Source organism: Lissotriton helveticus, chromosome 1_1, assembly GCF_964261635.1.
Source record: "Lissotriton helveticus chromosome 1_1, aLisHel1.1, whole genome shotgun sequence".
Taxonomy (NCBI): Eukaryota; Metazoa; Chordata; class Amphibia; order Caudata; family Salamandridae; genus Lissotriton; species Lissotriton helveticus.
In genome coordinates this window covers 801121778-801148747 of record NC_136057.1, presented here as the reverse complement: position 1 = coordinate 801148747, position 26970 = coordinate 801121778, and positions in this window count along the sequence as shown.

Genomic DNA, 26970 nt, shown 5'->3' with positions numbered 1-26970 from the left:
AAAATGCTCCCCCTTACCTTGCAAGGGCGTGCATTCGTATTCAAAATGCTTGCTCTACCATGGTTTCTGTACGCGTTACAGAACACGCCCATCCAGGTGCCAGATTCCTACTTTTCACAGATTGAAGCTACAGTGCAGGATTTATTGTGGGACAACAGACCTCCTCGAATTGCCATGGCCAAGCTTACTATGGGATGGTATGATGGAGGGATAGGTCTGCCGGATGTGCGCCTCTACTATCAGGCCTCACAACTGACGGCCATCAACCAGTAGGTCTTTGGGCGCAATGACAACCCCAGCTTTCGCATGGACCACTGGATACTGGGGAAAAGGGGCTACAACAGAGCACTGTATACGAACCATAAGAAATTGCATTTGACTAGTCCTATGGCGCGCACTGTAGAAGTGTGGCATGGAGCGCAGAGGCGTACGGGATGGTATGGCCGCCTAACAAAAGCTACCCCCCTATGGGGGTACACACATACGATTGTCTCCGTGCAATGTGTGTGTGATGTAAAGTGCTTTGACACCTTACACTGGTATGAGTGGTGCTTGAAAACTAAATGAATCTGAGAGACAGTGGATATGGAGAATTGAGCAGCACTGTTAAAGGGTGGTAGTGAGGGAATCCATGGCGGAGGTGGCCATTAGGGGGGGCGTCAACAAACATTGTCGCACAGGTCTCCACCAGTGTTAAAGCTGGCCCAGCATCAGTCTCTCTTGTTGCCCACGCGGCAGGGGCCCATGCCTTGACGCCCTGCGCCCTCCACCCCTGCCTGGATTCATTGGGGCGGCATGCAGCTGAGTGGTTCCCTGCTGCTGTGGCTAAACTGTGGCTGTGGGCAGGATAGAAGACAAACAGGCCAAACTGCCTTTTGAACCCTGAAAGTCTGCACGCCCCCCGGCCGGGTATATAGCAACAAATATGGCAGAGGGACACCAATCAAAACTGCAGCCAAAAGACTTCATATGCAATCCCTGTTACTCACCATGCGACAAAGCCTCACGTCCATTGAGGCTAAGATGGATTCCATGAGCATACAAATGGACTTCATCACACAGCGCCTAGAGAAGCATGGCAGGCATACCAGTGAGACTGACCATAGGATCTCAAACTTGGAGGATGGGTCCACAATTAGGGGGGAATGAATGCAATGTATGGAACACCTTCTGAAAGTTATTTCCACAAAAAATGAAGATTTGAGGGCACGTTGGTGCAGGAACAACATTCGCTTCCTTGTAGTTCCTGAATCTACTGCTAATGGGCACATGGAAGGCCATGTGGAGCACATGCTGGTGGAACTATTTGAGGCTTCATCACTTTCTAAACAATTAGTAGTGCAGAGAGCACATCGCTCACTGACCACTAGACCTCCTCCGGGCTCCACACCCAGTCCATCATTGCTCGTCTCCTCAATTATCGAGATCGCGATACCGTCCTGTGACTGGCAAGAGAGCGGGGCAATCTAGTCTATGGCTGTAACTCCATCTCCATATACCCTGACTTCACAATGGCGGTACAGGAGGCCCGTAAGAAATTCATCCCAGTGAAACACACGCTGCAGCAAGCCAACATCTCCTATGCCATGCTATTTCCAGCTAGCTTCCAAATACCTTTTCAAGAAAAGCGGCACACCTTTAACACTCCACAGCAGGCCCAGGATTTTTTTTAAGAGAACGATTTGCCGCACATACTCATCCAGGGAAGCTGAGCACAGCCCCAGATTGACATCTCAACTCGCAGGAATTGGATAGCCTGTGGACCATCACCTCCTCCGAGAACATGACTTTGCTTCCTTACCCATCATCATGTGTCTGCTACCAGTGGGAGGTCATTTGCTTTAAAGGAATAATGAGCTTCACCATCCTCCCCTCTTACTCTCCTCTTCATGCTGGACAGAGATCGCAGCAGATGACTCTTAGCAACGTAGCACACCTTCTAGAGTGGATAAGTCCCTCCAGGCCCTGGCAGGGTCTGAACCGACTCCAGACTCGATCCTGTTCCCAGGCCCCCTCGTTAATTCGAGGAGAACTGTCAGGAGCTCTGGCATTCACCCCCAGTGGGAATTTCTTGTGTTATGCAATGTTTAACATTGCTACTTTTCTGTTTAGCAATTTCCAATACTACAATCTATACTAGCTATTTCTCTATCAGGTTCCCCTCGCCTCCACTCCTTCTCTCTCTCACTCAGACTACCCCTTTTCCATTCTCATTAGTCTTTCCTGTTTGCCAACACTGTCAGTGCCTTCTTTCTGGGGTGTTTCACTGATTGCTAATTGTTGGAAAGTTTCTAACTTTATTCTGCTTCAGTTGGGTGCTATGGAGGTTATGTATATGCCAGCGGGTATAGCATAACTAGTTACTGTAGTGCACCATCTTGCGGTCCACAGTTGTGCAAATGTACATCGCCACGATTGCACAATCTTCAATTCCCCATGGTACAGGTACACACTCAGTTGCAACCACTGATTAATCTGATACATGGGCATACACAGAACCTCAGATAGCCACATTCACAGCCTACTGACTTGGAATGTGCGCGGCCTGTGCGATTCCAGCAAACGTACGCACAGAGGATACCTTGCCAGGGATAACATCCAAACAGCAATACTGCAAGGGACGCACCTTGACCCCATGGCACTGACTGCATTTGCTGCAAAATGGGCCGCCCACAGATACTTTGCCTCATACTCTACTTATGCTTGGGGGACTGCCCTCCTGATATATAAATATAAAAAAATAATGTCAAGTACTTCCCATCTGGCTCTTTCCAAGACCCGCAAGGTTGATACTGCATAATGTTGGGGTGCATTACAGCACACTCCATCACGTTGGTGAACTGCTATGGTCCCAATGTAGATGATGCTTCCTTTTTTGATAAGCTCTGGGGACTCATACTAGACATTGGCTCCACACACTTAATATGGGGGGAGTATGGAACGGTCATACAGCACTCCAGGCCCACACACCAATGCAGGGAAGCGCTTAGTAGAGATCATGACTGACCACCATCTCCTAGATGCCTGGAGAACTCTCCACCCCACACAAAAAGAGGGCACCTTTCATTCCAGTGTATATTCTAGCTGGTCCTGCATAGATTATAGACGCCACCAAGGCCTTTGACTCATTAGAATGGGATTACATGTTTGCGGTGTTGCGGAGGATGGGATCCCCACTCATTTCTATCCTGGGTCGCCTTGCTCTATAGTCAGTCACGAGCCACAGTACAGATTAATAACAGCTGTTCTAAATCATTCCCCATTTTGCGGGGCACCAGGCAGGGTGTCCTCTGTCACCCCTCCTGATTACGCTAGTGATTGAGCCACTGGCGGCTAAACTCCAACAACATCATTGAGAGTATATCTTGCGATACTCTTCTCTGCACTTACTAGTATCGTTTTATGCCAATGACATAAAACCTCTACATTCGAGAGCCACAGACTAGACTGAATCCCATTCTTAGGGAGTTTACCCTCTTCGGAGAGGCATCTGGAGTAAATATAAACTAGAGCAAATCTCAGATATTTCCTTCGAACCCCAACACCCCACAATTTTTACCTGATTATTCATTAATGTGCTGCGACTCATACATAAAATACCTGGGAATGGTGATCTCCAGGGACAGGGAGGAAAAACTGCAGGCGAAATATGGTACTGCCATCAATTCGATCATGACCTCTCTGTGTCGCTGGATCTCGTCACCCCTATCATTGGCAGGGCGGAGTTCTTTAGTTAAAATGGTAATATTATCAAACTGTTATATTTATTCCTCAATATACCATATCCCTGGAACGCTATTTTTCCACTCACTCCAGACACAGCTTATCAGGATGACCTGGAGAGGTAGGCAAAACCAAAGGGGATGGTGGACGGAGTGTTGAGCATTGCAGGCACTCACCCCCAGTCAACTGATCTGGGTTTAATCCATCATCATTCTTTAGCTATTCCGCCATCCCCAGTTCAGTCCTGGCCATATGCAAATCAGTCTGACCCTGTGCCTCATGGAAACAGTCCAGCTCGAACTGCCAATCCATGTCTTCCCTGGACCGGAAACAAGCATCCTGGGACTGGTTTCGGGCTCACAGCCCTCATCAGCCAGGCTTTCTTGAATCCAGTGGCAAAGTGAGCAAGAGACCCACGTCTGGGCATACCCTGCCAACTTAGGGCGAACAAAGCAAAACCAAAGGGGATGATGGACGGAGTGTTGAAAATTGCAAGCACTCACGCCCAGTCAACTGATCTGGGTTTAATCCATCATCATTATTTAGCTCACTCCGCCACCCCAGTTCAGACATGGCCATATGCAAATCAGTCTGACCCTGTGCCTCATGGGAACAGTCCAACCCGAACTGCCAAGCCATGTCTTCCCTGGACCGTAAACAAGCCTCCTGGGACCGGTTTCGGCGGCTAAACTCCAACAACACCATTTAGAGTATATGTTGCGTGTTAGAACTGGCTATTTCTGGTAGGCTAAGGCTGACGCCAAAGCCAGGCAGAAACCACCATTCTAGTCAGGGCAAGGGAGTCACACGCCAAGATAACCCCTGCTCACCCCCTTGGTAGCTTGGCACGAGCAGTAAGGCTAAACTCGGAGGCAATGTGTAAAGCATTTGCGCCAGCACACAACAGCAACAACATCCTAGGCACACCATAAAAGGAACTCCACACAAGGTTATGTAAAAATAACTTTTGTATTGTCAAAACACAGCAGATAGAAATCACACATGTACATTGTGCCAACTGGCACGGGCAATATTCATAAGGGATTATTTACAAGACAGGGCCACATGGGCCACTGTCAGAATCAACACTTTTAGAAATAGCACTTTTAGAACTTAGAATAAAAGATATAAAACAAAATAACAATTATGAATCACATCCAGTAACTACTGGGAACAGGTAAGCACCACCTACGCAACCCTAACCAGCTTAGGAGAATGTCACGCAGGGGACCAGGACCTTACTAGGACCACCTGTACTAAAAAGAACAACCACCTAAGTATCACACAGCATTTAGGGGTCTAGGAAAGAACACATTACCCATGATGCATAAATATGCATTCAGAGGAGTAGTAAAGGGAAACACATGATGCATAAACCTACACATTCAGCGGTGTTAAGAACAAAGCACATGATGCAATAAAAATACATTCAGAGGTACCAGAACAATACAATAGCGCAAAAATCACATGATGTCTAAAAACATTCAGAGGTGCAGGAATAACACATGATGCAAGAAAACACATTCAGAGGTGCAATAACCATACAATTGCGCAAAACTTACATAAGCCACCACCTGTGGCAGTCCCTAGGCCAACTGGCCTTGTTGGGGCTAGGACGCCCTGAGTCTCAATGTCAGGGGCCTAAACGGGGCAGGTGCCCACTACTTGCTGGGCACCTGGGAACATCCCAAAACCTAAACGGTGCAGCTGCCCACTAATTGCTGGGCAGCTGGGACATTAGCGAAACTGTGGCAGGGCCCTCACTGACCCTCTGGCGCAAACGGCGCCCACTGCTGGAGCCACACAGGCTCTGTCACACTGCGCAGACCGTGGGAGCCACACAGGCTCTGGACATCGCACATGTCCCAAACGTTGGAGCCACACAGGCCCTGAAGCTAGATATGGCCGTTGGAGCCCTCAGGCTCTGCAAACAATGGCCCCTCGAGCCTCCCTGGGCTCGTAAATCAAATGTGCCCCCTAGAGCCTCCGTGGCTCTGAACACAAAATGGCCCTCGAGCCTCGCTGGGCTCGTAAATCAAATGTAGGGGCGGGAGCCTCTCGGGGCTACAGCGAACAAAGCATGCCCCCAGAGCCTCTCTCAGGCTCTCCTTCCACGTTGGGGCGACCCACTGCCAACCGGGGCTGCCCATGAAGCCCTCGTGGCTTCCTACTGACAACAAGCGCGAGATCGCGCTACTGGGGGGGCGAACACCGACAACGTGTCCCGGCGTCCCTCCCTTCTCTTCTGCATCACTCACCAGTGGCTCCTCGGTGCAGGCGGGCCGTCCGGCAGACATCTCTCTTCGGCGGGGCTCTCTCTCCTCCTGGGAGCCCTGCCTTTACGAACGCCCGGCTCCGCTCTACACCCGGTCCCCCATCTCGGGACCGGGCCTTCACTGGCTCGCGCTCTCCTCACTCGGGGCTCCCTCAGCACACGGGAGCCCCAGCAGCAGGCCACGCTTCTCCTCTCGGGACTCCCTCTTGGTCCCGGGAGCCCCGCAACGGCCGCCATCTTCTTCCTGCATCATCGGGCGCTGGCCAATCCCAGCGCGGCTAGTGGGTGTAGCCTCCAGCGCTGCACCAACCACAGCGCGGCCTTCAGGGCGAGCCTCCCGCGGTCCGCCAATCACAGTGCGGCATTTGCTGAGGGGGCTCGTCCGTTTCGACCAATCAGGGCTCCGCTCCTTCGGTTCTCGGCGATCTCCAGCCCCGGGCAGCGGCGGTGAAGGGGAATCAAATGCCGGGTGGGCTCCGGCTCCAAATAATTAAATAAAAACGGGGTGGCACCCGTAAATTAATTAAATAGACAAAAATAACAGCGCTACCCAGCGCTAGAGGTCCAACAAGGTCCCAGTGGAAATAAATGCACTCCCAGGCGCGTAGTGCAGGGATGAAGCGCTCCCAGCGCTAAAGGCAACAATAAAGCAAATAAGAAGTCCTTCAGCAGTCCAGGACCTCAGCAGTCCAGGAGTAAGGGAGGGAGCAGCATAGCCCCCAGCAGGAAAAGTCCATCAGGTGTCCAGGGGCTGGGCAGGGCTCAGGGATTCCCCTGAGCCCCAGCAGCAGCACGCCCCTGGCAGATTCAAGTTAGAAACAAGAACCTTTTGGAAGGGGACACATCCCCTTCTTATACACAGAAAAGTCTTTGAAGTGTTTGTGCAGGCAGTGTGAGAACCAGCTAGAACTGGTTATAGGGAAGTCCTGTCAGTATCAGGGACAGAGGTGACAGTCACCCAGCGGGGGGGTGGAGCCAGCATTGTGACAGGCAGGCACAGCCTCACTCACTATCAGGTGAGATCTCCACCCACTTCCCTGGCAGCAGATGCTGCCTTTCATCCACGGGCTGACTCAGACAACCTCCTGGGGGCTCTGCAGCCCCTGTCACACTCAAACCAGACAGTCAATCCACAAGCAGGCCCAGGCACTCTGGGCCAGGCTCACCAGCCAATCACACGCCAGGCACAAATTACACAAATATACCACTTTCTCAAAGTGGCACTTCTAGACTAGACACAACCATGCCGCATACACCATTGCGCAGCATTCAATCTCACAAGTTCGCACATATCAAACTCGACCCTGCACTCCCCACACATCAGGAACTACCATGGGCATACATATTCCCCATTCATTCCTATGGGAGGGCAGGTCACTCACCACACATACACAGAGAGCACACGCACTTTACACTGTACCACAGTGAAAAAGTGTGCAAAGGCCTAAAACCATCAACACTAGGTTCCAGAAACAGGCTAGGAAAAAGCAAAAAAAGGTTTCGGGGTGAACCTGCCAAAAGGGCCAGGTCCAACATTGCGATACTATTCTCGGCACTTACTAGTATCGCTTTATGCAAATGACATAACCCTCTGCATTCGAGAGCCACAGACTAGTCTGAATCCCATTCTTACGGAGTTTACCTGCTTCGGAGAGGCATCTGGAGTAAATATAAACTAGGGCAAATCTCAGATATTTCCTTTTACCCCCAACACCCCACAATTTTTACCTGATTATTCATTAATGTGCTGCGACTCAGACATACAATACCTGGGAGTGGTGATCTCCAGGGACAGGGAGGAAACTCTGCGGGCGAACTATGGTACTGCCATCACATCGATCATGACCTCTCTATCTCGCTGGACCTCCTCACCTCTATCATTGGCAGGGCGGATTTCTTTTGTTAAAATGGTAATATTGCCAAAACTGTTATATTTATTCCTCAATATACCATATCCCCGGGATGCTATTTTTTCACACACTCCAGACACAGTTTATCAGGTTGACCTGGAGAGGTAAACATCCCAGATTGTGCTAGACTACACTTGTTCAGCCCTTCTGGAGAGGAGGCTATGAAGCTCCAGATATGGAGTTACATTATCCAAGCGCTCAAACCCACTATGCAGCTTATTGGTTCAGACCATCACCCCTCATGTCCCCCCAGGCCATTGAGCAATGCAATGCTATGTGGCCCCTCTTTCCACTACTACCTTTCTAGGGGCACGGGTCCCAGGCGAGGCCACCACTTATTCCACTATGGCATGCACTAACCTTGTGTGGTGACAATTAGCCAGGAAACTGAACAAACCTTTACTGTACTACCCATTAACACTCCTTCCCTATCACCAGCTGCTCCCAGTCATTCACGAGGCCTCTTGTTACAACATGTTACGTAAGAGAGGTATAGCCACCTGAGTAAATCTCTATCACAAGGGTCTATTTAAAGATTGGGAGGCACTGCTGAGGGGGGAGGCGATAACACCATTGGAGATATTTTTTACATGAGGATCAGACACGATGTCAGAGCTGTCACTCCCTCCTTCCACCCGGAACCCTCTCATCCCACACTAGATGCACTACATGGATTACTACAAGCTGCGTGACCTGCACATGCAGTTTCCCAGCATCCCGAGATGCAGGCCAGCTAACGGTCAAGCTGGGATCTGTACCTGAATATACCACTAACTGATAGGCAATGGCTCTATTGCTGCAAGCAAACTGGCATGATGACTGCCAGCAGCCATCTGCACATCGTACACTTTCTACATCATGTTTATTACATACTAACGAGACTCTATAGATATAAACTGTGACCTCATGACCGTTGTGACAGATGCAGCTAGGAGGGAGCAGGCTTCTTGGATCTAGCATGGTATTGTGGGGCGATACACTGGTATTGGGTGGAGGTGGCGACCTCTCTGTCCCGTATGGTAGACACCCTCATTTACCGCACCCCAGTCAACCAACCACATATGCTGAGCTCTTATCATTGACTTCCCGTCCACAGGATATTTGGGACCCACTACTGACATACCTGAGGGAGAGCTCAGATTGAAGCTACACATGACTAATTAAAGGGCTTCTAGATACCTGAATCCACATTGAGTAGCTATGCCAACACAGCTGTGGCAGGAGTAAACCAAACACCTATAACATTAGAAGACGTGACTAACTAACTGTCAGATCCTGCACAGCACTCTCCCTCCTTAGATGAGGAGCACACCTTAGAGGCAGTAAGTATACTCCAGAAACTGAGAAGTAAGGAGAGTAATGGAAAGCCCTTTAGCAAGATTTCAGAATCAGCCAATTGTCAGTGCGTATTTGGACATATTGGTTTCTACCACCTTTAATATTGCCTGCTGGTCTGTCTCTCCCCATGGTTCTTCTGGTTGTGGTGTCTATCTGATCTCCATCCTTAGCCCGTGCACCTGTCCCGGCCCTTTTCCTGCCACTGCCTTGTTATGGTTTCCATCTGCACTCTCCTAAAAAATAACCCTGGTATGAGTCTTCATACTGAGGGCAGATGTATGAGTGGAAGATCCTGTATCTGGTTGTTATTAGCATCTGAGTCACTGGTTATTAAAGTTAAGGGAAAGTAACAGATATTCTATGAGTGGGGTTCCCTCTATTCATATGGTGACCCTGGTTCTTTTGTAGCTAATGATCATCTTCCAGGTACTGATAGGTAACCTTATTGTCGTGGTATCCAATATCTCTTGTCAGTTTGTCCAATTGTTTTTTGTGTGTAAATGTTTTAAAATCCCGAACCTTTTTTGAGGTTTCTCTAATCTGGTAGGTGCCTAATCATCAAATATATTTTGTCAATTTGCACTTGAATACCAGAACTGTGTCCACCCTACCACAGTCAGGTGGCTGGATCTATTGATTGCCATGAAACACAATTTTTCCCTACTTTCGGGTCTTCTACAAAACTTGCTGGTTCATTCTCATCCTGCAATCGGATAAGTATAATGCTATGTTGTAAGTACATTGTTAAGTGCCCGTGGAATTGGCTTCTTAATAGTTTCATAGTTAAGTGTAAAATACATGAAGTACAAGCACCATGTATCAATTTCCTCATGTAATCTTAATTGTATAGTAGAGTTCCCTTCTTTCCAATTCTCTAGAAGGATTACCCTGATGAAATAATTCACAATTGGAGCTGCAATATCCTCCTCAGACACATTCTCTAAGGATTAACAATTATACCCTTGCAGCCATGTACCTACTATTAAAGTACATAATGACTCCTGGGGTTACCCAGTCTTTCCCATAAGCTGTGCTTATTAGCTGTACAGTCACAAACGGTTCTGTTGGCATTGTTCAAAATACTATGCTTATTTCTTGGAAGGTTATGAATAAGGCACCCAGTTTTAAGTTTTTACTGATTTCTTCAGATAAAACCAGACAGAAAACCTTTAATTTTCCTGTTTGTTTTTGTTTTTAAATATGGATAAATACAGAAAATAAGTTCGCTATTGGGTGAATCTCTCCTACTGTCAATCATGAGTGTTAGGTCATTAGCAGTGCAGGTTGACAGGTATGGGAGTTAAACAAAATCCAAAGATTTCCTAACGTAGTTCATATAAATGCAGCAGTACAGCTGTTTAAGCTGTTGGACATAGCAAATACTTTCAAATTACCTTATTGTACAATCAAACTGTAAAAGACGTTGCTTGAGTATTTTTTGTGCAGCAACTTGATCCAGGGCCATTTTTCCTGGGTCAAAACAGAAAGTGCACATCTTGCTCTTTTGTGAAAGAATTCATTCAAATCTTTTTCCTAATTCATAGGGCAGGCCTGCTACACAAATTGTTTCTGAGGTCTAGAAGGCTTGAATGCATTTGTCATCCCTCACATCGCTGTGAGTCAACCTGTGTAGAGGCTTAGCAATCAAGATAAAGTTTGGAGTCCGTTCCCGATAGCATCCTTACTTCTCTCTGTGTAACAGGTGGGTTCATTCTCAAACTTGTAAAAATGTGTTCTTTGGACTTCTTTCTAACTCCCTTTTCAACTTGGTGTCCCAAATAAATGACTTCAATCTCTACCTCCGCCCCCTGATCAAGTTGATAAAATCTTTTGGCATAGCAGTCACCAACTACGCTGACGACACCCAACTTATCTTCTCGTTTGAGGGTAAGGAGGCTGTGTCACAGGAGATCTTCCACCGCTGCATGATTACCACGGCGGAATGGCTGAGCCACAACTACTTGCAATTTAACAGCTCCAAAACAGAGGTGTTGCACTGCTCTATGGATCGTACCCCTAGGCCTCTTCCACAGGATTTTTGGCCTCCTTCTTTTCAGGGCACTAGTTCACCGGCTGAATCCGTTCGGAACCTGGGGGTGATGTTCGGTTCCAGCCTGCAGCTAGATGTGTCCGTGAATAAAACGGTGGCCACCTGTATGGCACTGCTTCGCATGCTGCGGAAGATTTTACCCATGCTCCCGGTGCAGGTCAGGCCAGAGGTAGTGCGGAGTATCATCTTAAGTAGGCTTGACTACTGTAAAGCACTACTTCTGGGAGCGCCCATGACCTTGGTGGGATAACTGCAGCGAGTTCAGAACTTTGCTGCCAAACTGGCCCTTTTGCGCCGACGTTCTGATTCATCTGCTATGGCACTCAGGGACCTTCACTGGCTGCCAGTCCCACAGCGGATTGCTTTTAAAGCTCTATGTTTGGTATTTAGGGCCCTTCATGGACAAGGTCCTTCGCCATTGCAGAACTTCTTCTCCTGGTATACCCCGTCCAGATCTCTCCGCTCGGCTTCAGCTTGCTTGGTAGTAGTGCCCAAGATTTTGAAGTCCTGGATGGGAGGTCGGTCCTTCAGGTTTACCACAGCGAGATTGTGGAACTCTCTACCGCTGTGTTTGAGAGGTATGGGAGATCTACCTTTCTTTAAGAAAGCTTTAAAAACACACCTCTTTCCTAGAACAATGTAAGCTGACCAGTAGCTGGAAACATCTTGTATGGGTTACAATAGTCTAAAGCGCCAGGATACCCGTTGGGTGACAGCCATTGCGCTATACAAGTATGCCAATACATACATACATACATACATACTTTATTTCCACAGTATTGAAACTTGGCAAGGGATACTTTCTGCCCATTTTCAGCCAAATGATTTAGTAGAACAAATGTATCAAGTCTATATTCTTCTGTTTTTCGGGTTCTTGTTGCTATCATCAGAGCATCAATATATTTACCAGCGCTGCATCACTAGACAAATTGTGACTTCTGTTTTCGGAAACAGTTTTTGTTGGGTTTAAGGACTTTGCACGTTTTACCACTGCTAATCAGTACTAGAGGGATTTTGCTCTCTCCTTTAAACATGGTAAAATTGCCTACCATGCAGTTTGCATATTCAATGCATTTGTAATTGCCTAGTAAAGTGGTACTACATGTATCAGGGCCTGTGAATTAAATGCTATTTGTGGGCCTGCAGCATTGATTGTGTTAACCCCTTAAGTGTGGAGAAGTGTGGCTCACTGGTTAGAGGAGGCAGACCTGGAAGCAGAGGTCAGCCCGGGACCAGGGTTCAATTCCTGGCTCGGCGGGGTCTTGAGTCCTAAAATGTCCATGGACTCGACAATTCTCGCTCCGGTGCCTACTCGATTCACGGGTTCACACTCTGCGACTCTGGGCAATAGCTTGCTTAATCTCCACAACGGCCCCTCGCGGCGGGATGCCTGGCTTTCACCTTGCGGATACCCTGCCGGGGTAATCTCACAGGGGAATACCAGGACGGGTTCCCTAAGCAAGCGCTTAGAAACCGCTCGGTGATTTGCGCTATATAAATTCCTGTACATTTACTTAAGTATCCTTTTAAACATGTGGCAGGTCTGCCATTGCAGTCCGTGTGTGCAGTTTAAATTCACATTTTGATATGCCAAAAGAAACCTTTTGCCAGGCCTAAACCTTACTTTTTAATACATATAAGTCACCCCTACGATAGGCCCTACACAGCCCATATGGCAGGGTGCACTGTATTTAAATGTCTTGGTGTAGCAGCCAACATGATCCACACCTTAAATGATGTCATGTGGCCACAAAGGATGAGGTCACAAATCCAGGGTAGACTGATGTGCAAAGGTCTCACAAATATCAAAGAGTTGTGACACAAGTGGGGTTAGAAAGGAACCAAGGGTTATTTAATCGGACATCAGAACTGTGCCCACACTGCGTGCTTGATTTTTAATATAGCTAACTCACGCTGACTGGCGCTTTTATTAATTTTTAACTCCATCATTTTAACTGGCCTGACATAACTTTTACTTGCTGTACATTGCATTTTGAATTTCACACCTCTTACCTTGCTGATGCCTGCTCCTCCTGCATACGGCATTTTCCCCTTCAGTCACTTCCTGGTTGGACAACTAGAGATGCCATTTTCGCTCAGGCGCGCTCTAGTTGTTAGAGGGGGCTCAACTATCAAGATGCGAGCTGCACAGACGCGCAGCAGCCGCACACAGTATGCGAGCCGCTGCCGCGCCGAATGCGTGCCTAAGGCAAGCCTACCCCTCAGTGTCCAGGGCAGTGGGCAGAACCAGCTATGCTGCCCGGGACTCCACCAAAGGTGTGACCAGGTTGTGTTATATCAGTATCCAACTGCAGTCAATTTGCTTTCGTCCTTGCTCTCACACTAATAGATGGGATCTGAGTGTGTGTCATGGTTCTATCTGCTCCTCCTGTGGCTCTGGGTTAGGTGCTGGCCTGGTCGACTCAGGCTGGATCGACTCAACCTGCACCAGTGGTCCTTTTAGTTTGGGCATGCAGAGGCCTTGAAGTCACACGACCTTGATTAACGCACAGTCCCTCAGGAAGCACCATCAAGATGTACTCGACCTTCTTTCGGACAAGCCGCTTGATCTCCTGTTTATTACAGAGACTTGGCTTGACAAATTTTCCAACCCCATTCTCACTTTGGCCATCCCTAACGGATATAGGGTTTCTAGAGCTGACTGCTCAGTGGGGAAAGGGTGAGGGGTGGCCATTATACACAGGGACAAGTGGGTCCTCCAGCGGGTCGAGGCTATGTTGTGTGGGGAATACAAAGTTCTTGATTTCAGCATTAGCTTCTCACCTCATTTTACCCTGGGTGGTTCTTTAATATATAGGCCCCCCAGGCCCTAGAACACTGGGAGATTTTATTGTCCCCAGGGAACTTCGCTTTACTCACTATATTGTCCTTGGGGATTTGAACATACACCTGGACCAGAAAGATGCTGGGGATACTCTTGATTTCCGAGATTTAGTGAATTTGGCCCAACTTACCCAGTGGGTCGATCTGCCGACACATCTTAGGGGCCATATTCTCGACCCAATATGCTTGAATTTTCCCATCTTGATCGAAGATCCTCTTCCAGTCTCCTGGTCCGACCCCTTTCTTACCTATTTTTCCTGGGCAATTGCAGGCACCAATGTCTTGGTTCAGACCACACACAAGCCTGCCTTCGCTAAAATTGACCCACTTGTGTTTAGCCAGGCCCTGGTGACCTCCAGACCGCATCCTGCCAATGACCTTGAAGGGGGCTCGCCTATTTTACTAGCTGGATCTCCAAAGAAGTTGACCTTCTATCTCCTGCTACCCCCTTTAAACAGTCCAGGGTTTCTTCAAAGCCATGGTTCACGCCTGATTTGAGGGACTTAAAACAGGAGTGCAAGAAATTGGAGAGCAGTTGGTGAAATGACTGTTCCCCTCTGGTAAAGCTCATGCTAAGGACAAAACAAAAATCTATTATTCACCCATAGCACATGCAAAAGGTCTCTACTGCTCGGCCCGTATCGACTTAGCTAGGAATAACACTAAGGACATTCTTTCCATTGTTCAGAGCTTTATGGCACCTAAAGCCCAACTTTGTTCTGTCCCATCTTCTACCGCTTGGTGTGAAAATGTATCCAGTTTTTATTTGGGATAAAATTTGCACGATACAGGCTTCTTTCAGCTCCTGTAAAGGGGACACTGATGCGCCATTGGCATTTGGGGCTCCTCCTCTTTCTCCCTCTCACTCCCTTTCAGCCTTTGGTTCCATTGACCTGCATGATTCACTCAGAATTCTTAAGAGCCTTAAATCAGGCTCCCCCTCGGACCCTTGCACGGCCAGACTCTTGGCCTATGTTGCAGAGACTGTTAACCCGGAAGTTAATAGACTTGTTAACATGTCCCTACAGGAGGTCTATATGCCGGCCGCCTGGAAGCAGGCCAAGATTCTACCTCTTTTTAAAAAGCCATCACTAGATCCCTTGAGCCCTGGAAGCTACTGTCCCATCTCCCTTTTGCCTAGCATTGCAAAAGTTTGTGAAAAAGTTGTCACCAAACAGCTGACGGAGTTCATTGAAAGCAGGGGCATATTACATCCAGCCCAGTCGGAGTTTAGGGCCTCACATAGTACAGAGGCAGAGTTGGTAGAAGTCTCCGAAGCCATCCGAGACTGCTTGGATGCCGGAGGAAGGGGCAGTCTTGATTTTGCTTGACCTCTCGGCAGCATTCGACACTGTCCCCCACTCGCTGCTGCTCACTCGACTTGCCGAGATTGACATATTTGGCATGGCTTTGGGCTGGCTTAATTCCTTCCTGGATGGCACGATGCAACAGGTTTGGCTCCCCACTTCATTGTCCTCACACCAGAGGGTGCTTACTCGGGTCCCACATGGGTCCTCACTGAGCACCCTTCTTTTTAACATTTATGTCACTCACTTGGTGCAATTGGCAGAAGATTTGGGGGCCAAAATTATTGCCTACGCGGACGATACCCAGCTTTTGTTCACATAGTAAAAAAATGAGAGTTCCACTTCCTCCACAAAAAACTGCCTTTCAGAGGTCTTTCAGTGACTGGCCTCTGCGCAAATAAAATGTAATGAGGAAAAATCTTAAATCCTCTTCTTTGGTAAATTTCCTCCTCATTTCAGAGAATCACTCTGGCTGTCCAATTCTACGATGCCAGCCTTAATGGTTCAACTTGCCAAGAATCTGGGGGTCTCGTTCGAGGAGAATCTCACATTTGCGACCAAGATCAAGAAGGTATACTCAAGAGCCTTCAGAAATTCCTCCCATTTCTCCCTAGGGCCACTAAGGAAATGGTCACGTGAGCCCTGATTTTATCCTGGTTGGACTACGCTAATGCCTTGTAGGCTGGCATCCCGGGATATCTGATCCACAAACTCCAGGTTGTCCAGAATGCTGCAGCCAGGCTTTTCCTCAATGTTCCTGTGAGAAGCAGCGTGCAACAACATCTGCACGCCTTGCACTGGTTGCCCGTAGGTGAAAGGATCAAATTCAAGTCATTAGTTATAGCACATTGTGCTCTTCACGCCTCTGGTTCTAGCTATGTATGAAAGCACTTCTCTTTCTATACGCCTGCAAGACATCTGCGCTCTTCCACTCAACGTCTGGGGCATGTTCCCCGTTTTCGGCTGCAAAGGTTGGGTGGCAGCTCCCTTGATCTGAAAGCCGCCCTAGTCTGGAATTTGATGCAGTTCGCTCTCCGATGTATTCAGCGTCCCATTCTGTTTAAAAAAGACTTGAAAATATTTCTCTTCATTTAATCTGGTGCTAACTCTCTCTTAGGCTCGCACCGTGACACTCTTCGGAGTAGCCGCACGCGTCATAAATAGTAATACAAAGAACCACTCGCTCTGCGTGGCAGCTCGGCATCGCTTCTAAGCGCTGTGTTGGTAGGGCGCTGTGTTATTTTAAAACTCCCTTTTGACTATTTCATTTGTTTTGTTTCGTTTAGTCCTTGTTTTTAATTGGGATTTCTGGCCCCTTACCTGCATATAAAAGTAATTTTCACCACTGCTTTGGCAGGTCCGGTTCTGGGGGCGCAGTTTCGTTCTTGAAGCTCGGGCGCCATCTTGGGAGGGGTTCTGCGCTTTTTGGGCGCCATCTTGTGTGTCCTAGTGGTGGCGGCTCACACGTGGGGGCCCTATTTAAGGCGGCGCGGCGCGCAGCTCGGCCTTGACAAAGAACCTCTCGCTCTGCGTGGCAGCTCGGCATCGCTTCTAAGCGCTGTGTTGGTAGCGCGCTGTGTTATTTTAAAACTCCCTTTTGACTATTTTATTTGTTTTGTTTCGTTTAGTCCTTGTTTTTAATTGGGATTGCTGGCTCCTTACCTGCATATAAAAGGAATTTTCACCGCTGCTTTGGCGGGTCCGGTTCTGGGGGCGCAGTTTCGTTCTTGAAGCTCGGGCGCCATCTTGGGAGGGGTTATGACGCTTTTTGGGCGCCATCTTGTGTGTCCTAGTGGTGGCGGCTCACACGTGGGGGCCCTATTTAAACCTGCCCTTGCTCGCGCAGCGGTTCGCGCAGCGGGCGCGCCTTCGCTGCGCCTGAGTCGTGCCAGAGTCCTGCCCGTCTGCGCTCGTCAGCGTCTCGGAGGCGCATGGAGGCGGTCTCTGGCTCTTTTTAGTATTATCTAGGTAGGCGCTGCCTCGCCGCTGGAATGCTTTCCTACTCTTCTTCTGAGCTCTTGGCTCTACGTAGGTATTCCTTGTCTTGTCATCATATATTTCCGGGAGGGCGTGTTCTTAAGAGAGGTTGTGTGGGTTGTGGCTGGCGTCTTTCGAGCGATATCACTAACCGGCCGGCTGTCTCACCTACTCTAAATGAGTGCCTTCTTCTCAACACGAGGTCTCTTGGCAAACATTCCCTTGATATCTCGAACCTACTAACGGAGTCCAAACCACCTTGTCTATTTCTCACGGAGACATGGCTCGGAGAAGGCTCTGGTCCCGATCTAGCTAACGCTATCCCTCCCGACTATACCATATTTAGGAAGGATAGGGTGATAGGCAGGGGAGGGGGCTTGCCTGGAGACGCCTGTATGACCCTCATCTTAAGGCTAGCTACAGAGATACCATCAAGCTATACCACAGGCACATCCTAGCAGGAAAAAAAGTTTACCTTGAGCGTAGAATAGACGATGCAGAGAGCACCAGTAAAGAGATATTTAGGATAGTCAAGGAGTTTACTTCTCCCTCCACTGGTGCTCCCTCTCATGCGCATACTGAAGCCTGGATTAGCCAGTTATTGGATTTCTTCGTGGACAAAATCAAAGCTATTCACGATTCCTTTCGCCGTCCATGCCCTATGTCTGAGCCGGCTTTTACATCCAGCCTGGAAACATCTATAACAGAGGAAGGCCCACTTTTGTCGGAATTTCCGGCAATGTCTCCCACGGTCTCCCTTGACCTTTTGTCTTGGCTTAAGTCCGGCTCTCCGCTTGACCCTTGTCCGGCGAAATGTTTGGGGAAAGTAGCTCCGGCTTTAAATGCGGTGCTCAATCCTGTACTTAATGCTTCATTGAGCACGGGTGTTGTCCCTCAAGCGTGGAAGCATGCATTGATTCTTCCACTGATCAAGAAGACTAACCTTGATCCTCTCATCCATGCTAACTACAGGCCTATCTCTCTCCTCCCTGCTCTGGCCAAGGTGACCGAGAAGCACGTGCATAGCTCCATTTCCAACTTCATTGAGAGTAACAACATACTTCATGAATCTCAATCGGGCTTTCGCACGAATTTTAGCACAGAGACCGCCCTTCTCGAGGTCACCGATGCCATCAGGGAGGTTTTGGATACTGGAGGAAAGGCCATTTTGGTTATGCTGGATTTGTCTGCGGCTTTCGACACCGTCCCCCATGAAGGTCTCCTTTTAAGACGCCAGGAGATCGGTTTTCGAGGGACGGTGTTGAATTGGTTTAAGTCATTCCTGACCGGCCGCCGGCAAGTGGTCTGGGCACCTCCGTTTTCCGCTGAAATGCCGCCGCTGGAGGTGGGGGTGCCGCAGGGCTCTATTCTAAGCCCTGCGCTTTTCAACATCTATATGGCCCCTCTGGCGGCGGTTGCGGAATCTTTTGGTGCCCAGATCATAACCTATGCTGATGACACCCAGTTGCTCTTTACATCTGAAAAGGGTAAGGACTTTGACGGCCCGCGGATTAGAGACTGTTTGGAAGCCGTGTTTACCTGGTTCCAGCGACATAGCCTAAAATACAATCCCGATAAATCGGAATTGCTTTTCTTTGGATGCCCACCTGATCCTGACTGGAAGGCCTGGTGGCCCTCAGATATGTCTCCACCGGAGGCTGCCTCTTCCAAAGCTAAAAATCTGGGCTTTGTGATTGATGATGGCCTTGCCTCTGGCCCCCAGATCATTGGGCTGACCGGCAAATGCTTCGGCCTCCTGAAAATGTTACGGAAATTTCTTCCGCTGTTGTCGCTGAAGCATAGAAAGATCATCGTGCAGGCCTTGATAGGCTCGCGTTTGGATTACGTGAATGTTCTCTATCTTGGCCTGCCGAAATATCTTCTGACGCGACTGCAGATTGTGCAAAACTCTGCGGCCAGAGCCATCTTTGGTCTCCAGCGTAGAGCCGGAGCCACAGATTTGCTAAAAAAATTGCACTGGCTCCCAGTCGCTAAAAGGATTGTCTTTAAGGCGCTTACTTTTGCCTTCAAGGCCCTTCATCTGATTGGCCCTAAAAATCTTCAGAAGCGTTTGGCTTTTTATGTGCCTCGTAGGACGTTACGTTCCGCGACTTTATCCAAAGCCTTGATTCTCCCCATTTGCCGGGCTAGAATCGGAGGACGCTCTTTCCGTTTTCTAGCGTCTCAAAGTTGGAATGACTTGCCAGTCTCGCTCAGGAAAGCTGAGGATCTGCTCTCTTTTAGGAAAGGACTAAAAACCTGGCTTTTTACACAGTAACTGTTCTCCTGCTTTTCTCTATTTTCGCAGTGTTATGTTTTTCTTACATTGAGGGCTCTTTGTCAAAGCGCCGGGACACTCCTAGGAGTAGCCGTGCGCTATAAAAGAGCATTTTTAACATAACATAACATAACATAATAACATAACATAACATAAATGGGGGTTACAAGTAAATATGCCTTTGAGAACTACAATCCCCATAAGGCTTTGTGAACATCTTTCACAAGACTTCCGATAATCCAATTGGTAAAAGGAACAGTTGGGGCTATAAAACACTCTTCCACCAGTGGCACGATCCAGATTATTCATAGCGATCAGCGTTATACGAAGCTGAACTCTGCGAGCTGAGCTGATGCGGTAAGGGTGCTCCAGCATCATTTGTTCTCATCTGTTCGTACTTCTTCTGTGCATAAGGGGGTGAGCGATGTTTGACTGTTCCTGTGGGCCTCTCAGCTCTCCTGTACTTTGACATTGATGTTCCTCCTGAAAAGGCAGCAACGTTGTTTTCCGGGGCAGTGTCAGTGTCTCGGCTGAGACGTGTTTAATATTTAACTATTCTAGTTGTTGTCAGGTAATGAAACAACTGGTGCCGAAGGTGACTTTGGGATGCACACTGTGTCAAGAACAACATGTCTATTATTTCTGAGAGAGTGTGAATGTTTTGCTTGGGTTCTTAAGTTGCTAACCATATGTGACATTGTTTTGATTACCAACAGCGGAACATTCTGGTGACACATTTATATTTTGATTTCTACATTTTTTCACACTCAAGATATGTGGATTAAATAGCATTTGCACTAAAGAAACTACATCCTTTAAAGATGTGTACATCACTGTCTGTGTACTGCTGGAGAACTAAAGACCCTTTACTGAAAGAGGATTAATGAATCGTATTGTTTTCATGATTGCCATTTAAACAGGGGGTGCATCATAGAGTGACGTGCCATTCTCTTCCCTTGTGAAGCAAGCAGATTAATTCTAATGGTGGGTACAAATATCTCCGTTATGTGTAAATGGTATTATTGACAGTGGCTGGGAGAAGTGAGAGAAGAATGGTTAATTACGTACTTCTTATAATTTTCCTCTTTGCAGAACAACCCCATTTCCATATTTTCTGGTTCAGAAAATCACGTTTTACGTACTCCTATAAGTCAAGGATGGTACTTTATGTTACAGGTATTTGCAAAGGGAGGAATTTTGCATATATGTGGTAAATAAGTAACATATATCATTGACAGTGTTGTTTCCTTTTAGGTCTCCTTCCCTGCTGATCCCATACTTACCCTCTCTCGCTGGGTTATCTCAATATTCTGTGCTTGTACAGCAATCAGAATTGAGGTGGTTGAAAGGTGGACCATTTATTGCAACAATCTGATCCTGAGGTATCACACGGCTGACGCTTACATTCATTTTTCTCTAATGCAAGGCCTACCTCTCCCATAGGGTAACATTGGGATGCCTTCTTACATTTAATAAGTGCTAACTTTTGAATGGGAACAGGTCAACATTTCATGTTTGGTGTCTGAAAAGTTGTAATTAAAAATCCTCTTGAATGGTAAAGCCAGTTTTTAAGATACAATTTTTTAAATGACACTTTTGTTTGTCCTTATTTCTAGACATTTTTTATTTTCCTGCTTTGTTTGGTGCCTGCAGCCGATTTCTGGACCACATAACTGGATGTAATTGGAAGTTGGACTTTGTTTATTCCTCCCAGACACCCACACAGTAGAGGGATTTGGTGTGCCTGGATGAGCTATCAACTGTCATGAAGGGGGGTTCCAGCCCTACTTGGAACTGTATAGGGTGTGCCGTGCCTTCACACAAAGGACTGGTCACCACTGTATTGTTCATGCATCCAGCTTGGAGCCAGAGATGGGGAGGCAGGACATGTCAAGAACATTCAAATAGAATTCTCTTGAAACTTCTCCTACATAAAAGAAGGCACCAGGTTAAAAAATAGGACGCTCAGAACTGCTCTTCAGTACACCGGTGGACCAGTGGCACACTCAGAAGGGCTGTACCGCTCTTCAAGGAGCACTGCTACTCCGTTGCCCTACAGTACTGCTGCTTGAGCGAAGGACTGACCCTGCATCTTGAACCCTTGACCACCAGAGTGACTCCAAGAGCCAGTTGGCTGGCCTCGTAATCAAGGCCTTAGGGACAGAACAGGTTCCAACAACCTTGAACCCAGCTCCTGGTCTCTGGCAGCTGTATGTCCTATCCCCATAAGTAGTGCCACCCCAGTCATGAACCCTTGGAAGTGGACCTGTCCTGAAGGCGGTCTGCCATCCCATCTATGGTTCCACCGCAACTCACATCGCCTTAGAAGACTTCACACCAGAACAACTGTGAGATGCATTCCTGATACAGAATTTCACATGCAAGCCAGCAGTCCTTGGAACCACCGCTGCATAACACTTCTCCACACAGGACATCGCATCGCTACCACAACTCCTCAGAAACACCTCTTTGCAACACATCTCCATGCAAGGACCTTGCATCGCATCTGCTGCATGATGCAACCTCCACGTGTGACTTCACATTGCTCTGCAACCATGATTTGAGATACTCTTGTTTAGTGGGCCTAATTTGGTCCCTATATCCGTTCTGCACCCCATTACGGTCGGCCTAAACTTGTGACTTTATCATGGTCTAGCATGATCAGATAGCCACAGTTTGTGCCGCTGTGTGCTTCGAGGGACTATTTTTACTCAAAACTTTAAAATTGCATATCTCCGGTTCTACTGATTGAACTTTGATTGTTTTAGTGTTAAATAAAATGTCTACACACAAACGAGGATTGAACGATGACATCCCTTGGTGGAACATTTTGTAAATGACTTAGACCTTTGTACTTATTTGTACTAATCATGCACAGTACTAATCATACACACTTTCTGCCAAGACACACTGCTCCGTAGGGTAAGGTAATGTACAAATATACACTTCTCTTTTTATAAAATCATCATTGCATCATAATCTCATTGCAAAACCGTTTTAGTAGCGATGTACTAAACAGTTTATTTACAACAAGGGGTGGTGATGGACAGAGTCTCTGAATTAAGCAGAGTACTCTCACCCAGTCAAGAGATCAGGGCTAGATCCAACACCGTTTTTTAGCTCATTGCACCATCCCAGTTTCAGAACCCGGCTGTATGCAAATTAGTCTGTCCCTGGCCCAGTGCATCATGGGAACAGGGCAGACCAGACTACAACAGCCAATTCTTACACTGGGAAGGAAACAAGCTTCCGGGGACCGGTTTCTGCCATTTCAGGCGTCTTCGGCCCGGCTTGCTTGAATCCTGATGGTGCAATGAGCAAGGGACTCACATCTGAGTATACCCTTCCACGCTTAGGGTGGACAAAATTATTTACAACAAGGGGTGGTGATGGACAGAGTCTCTGAATTAAGCAGAGTACTCTCACCCAGTCAAGAGATCAGGGCTAGATCCAACACCGTTTTTTAGCTCATTGCACCATCCCAGTTTCAGAACCCGGCTGTATGCAAATTAGTCTGTCCCTGGCCCAGTGCATCATGGGAACAGGGCAGACCAGACTACAACAGCCAATTCTTACACTGGGAAGGAAACAAGCTTCCGGGGACCGGTTTCTGCCATTTCAGGCGTCTTCGGCCCGGCTTGCTTGAATCCTGATGGTGCAATGAGCAAGGGACTCACATCTGAGTATACCCTTCCACGCTTAGGGTGGACAAAATTATTTACAACAAGGGGTGGTGATGGACAGAGTCTCTGAATTAAGCAGAGTACTCTCACCCAGTCAAGAGATCAGGGCTAGATCCAACACCGTTTTTTAGCTCATTGCACCATCCCAGTTTCAGAACCCGGCTGTATGCAAATTAGTCTGTCCCTGGCCCAGTGCATCATGGGAACAGGGCAGACCAGACTACAACAGCCAATTCTTACACTGGGAAGGAAACAAGCTTCCGGGGACCGGTTTCTGCCATTTCAGGCGTCTTCGGCCCGGCTTGCTTGAATCCTGATGGTGCAATGAGCAAGGGACTCACATCTGAGTATACCCTTCCACGCTTAGGGTGGACAAAATTATTTACAACAAGGGGTGGTGATGGACAGAGTCTCTGAATTAAGCAGAGTACTCTCACCCAGTCAAGAGATCAGGGCTAGATCCAACACCGTTTTTTAGCTCATTGCACCATCCCAGTTTCAGAACCCGGCTGTATGCAAATTAGTCTGTCCCTGGCCCAGTGCATCATGGGAACAGGGCAGACCAGACTACAACAGCCAATTCTTACACTGGGAAGGAAACAAGCTTCCGGGGACCGGTTTCTGCCATTTCAGGCGTCTTCGGCCCGGCTTGCTTGAATCCTGATGGTGCAAAGAGCAAGGGACTCACATCTGAGTATACCCTTCCACGCTTAGGGTGGACAAAATTATTTACAACAAGGGGTGGTGATGGACAGAGTCTCTGAATTAAGCAGAGTACTCTCACCCAGTCAAGAGATCAGGGCTAGATCCAACACCGTTTTTTAGCTCATTGCACCATCCCAGTTTCAGAACCCGGCTGTATGCAAATTAGTCTGTCCCTGGCCCAGTGCATCATGGGAACAGGGCAGACCAGACTACAACAGCCAATTCTTACACTGGGAAGGAAACAAGCTTCCGGGGACCGGTTTCTGCCATTTCAGGCGTCTTCGGCCCGGCTTGCTTGAATCCTGATGGTGCAATGAGCAAGGGACTCACATCTGAGTATACCCTTCCACGCTTAGGGTGGACAAAATTATTTACAACAAGGGGTGGTGATGGACAGAGTCTCTGAATTAAGCAGAGTACTCTCACCCAGTCAAGAGATCAGGGCTAGATCCAACACCGTTTTTTAGCTCATTGCACCATCCCAGTTTCAGAACCCGGCTGTATGCAAATTAGTCTGTCCCTGGCCCAGTGCATCATGGGAACAGGGCAGACCAGACTACAACAGCCAATTCTTACACTGGGAAGGAAACAAGCTTCCGGGGACCGGTTTCTGCCATTTCAGGCGTCTTCGGCCCGGCTTGCTTGAATCCTGATGGTGCAATGAGCAAGGGACTCACATCTGAGTATACCCTTCCACGCTTAGGGTGGACAAAATTATTTACAACAAGGGGTGGTGATGGACAGAGTCTCTGAATTAAGCAGAGTACTCTCACCCAGTCAAGAGATCAGGGCTAGATCCAACACCGTTTTTTAGCTCATTGCACCATCCCAGTTTCAGAACCCGGCTGTATGCAAATTAGTCTGTCCCTGGCCCAGTGCATCATGGGAACAGGGCAGACCAGACTACAACAGCCAATTCTTACACTGGGAAGGAAACAAGCTTCCGGGGACCGGTTTCTGCCATTTCAGGCGTCTTCGGCCCGGCTTGCTTGAATCCTGATGGTGCAATGAGCAAGGGACTCACATCTGAGTATACCCTTCCACGCTTAGGGTGGACAAAATTATTTACAACAAGGGGTGGTGATGGACAGAGTCTCTGAATTAAGCAGAGTACTCTCACCCAGTCAAGAGATCAGGGCTAGATCCAACACCGTTTTTTAGCTCATTGCACCATCCCAGTTTCAGAACCCGGCTGTATGCAAATTAGTCTGTCCCTGGCCCAGTGCATCATGTGAACAGGGCAGACCAGACTACAACAGCCAATTCTTACACTGGGAAGGAAACAAGCTTCCGGGGACCGGTTTCTGCCATTTCAGGCGTCTTCGGCCCGGCTTGCTTGAATCCTGATGGTGCAATGAGCAAGGGACTCACATCTGAGTATACCCTTCCACGCTTAGGGTGGACAAAATTATTTACAACAAGGGGTGGTGATGGACAGAGTCTCTGAATTAAGCAGAGTACTCTCACCCAGTCAAGAGATCAGGGCTAGATCCAACACCGTTTTTTAGCTCATTGCACCATCCCAGTTTCAGAACCCGGCTGTATGCAAATTAGTCTGTCCCTGGCCCAGTGCATCATGGGAACAGGGCAGACCAGACTACAACAGCCAATTCTTACACTGGGAAGGAAACAAGCTTCCGGGGACCGGTTTCTGCCATTTCAGGCGTCTTCGGCCCGGCTTGCTTGAATCCTGATGGTGCAATGAGCAAGGGACTCACATCTGAGTATACCCTTCCACGCTTAGGGTGGACAAAATTATTTACAACAAGGGGTGGTGATGGACAGAGTCTCTGAATTAAGCAGAGTACTCTCACCCAGTCAAGAGATCAGGGCTAGATCCAACACCGTTTTTTAGCTCATTGCACCATCCCAGTTTCAGAACCCGGCTGTATGCAAATTAGTCTGTCCCTGGCCCAGTGCATCATGGGAACAGGGCAGACCAGACTACAACAGCCAATTCTTACACTGGGAAGGAAACAAGCTAATTTGCATATAGCCAGGTTCTGAGCTGGGATGGGGCAGTGAGATAAATAACGGTGATGGATCAAGCCCTGATCTTTGGACTGGGTAAGAGTGGTCTGCTTAATTCAGACACTCTGTTCATCACCACCCCCTTTTCTGAATCGTTTTTGGCCACTATAGGTGTGGCAGGGTATACTCAGACATGAGTCCCTTTCTCACTGCTCCATCAGGATTCAAGCAAGCCGGGCCGAAGAGGCTGAAATGCCAGAAACCGGTCCCCGGTAGCTTGTCTCCTTTCTGGTGAAGAATTGGCTTGGTAGTTTGGTCTGCCCTGTTCCCATGATGCACTGGGCCAGGGACAGACTAATTTGCATATAGCCAGGTTCTGAGCTGGGATGGGGCAGTGAGATAAATAACGGTGATGGATCAAGCCCTGATCTTTGGACTGGGTAAGAGTGGTCTGCTTAATTCAGACACTCTGTTCATCACCACCCCCTTTTCTGAATCGTTTTTGGCCACTATAGGTGTGGCAGGGTATACTCAGACATGAGTCCCTTTCTCACTGCTCCATCAGGATTCAAGCAAGCCGGGCCGAAGAGGCTGAAATGCCAGAAACCGGTCCCCGGTAGCTTGTCTCCTTTCTGGTGAAGAATTGGCTTGGTAGTTTGGTCTGCCCTGTTCCCATGATGCACTGGGCCAGGGACAGACTAATTTGCATATAGCCAGGTTCTGAGCTGGGATGGGGCAGTGAGATAAATAACGGTGATGGATCAAGCCCTGATCTTTGGACTGGGTAAGAGTGGTCTGCTTAATTCAGACACTCTGTTCATCACCACCCCCTTTTCTGAATCGTTTTTGGCCACTATAGGTGTGGCAGGGTATACTCAGACATGAGTCCCTTTCTCACTGCTCCATCAG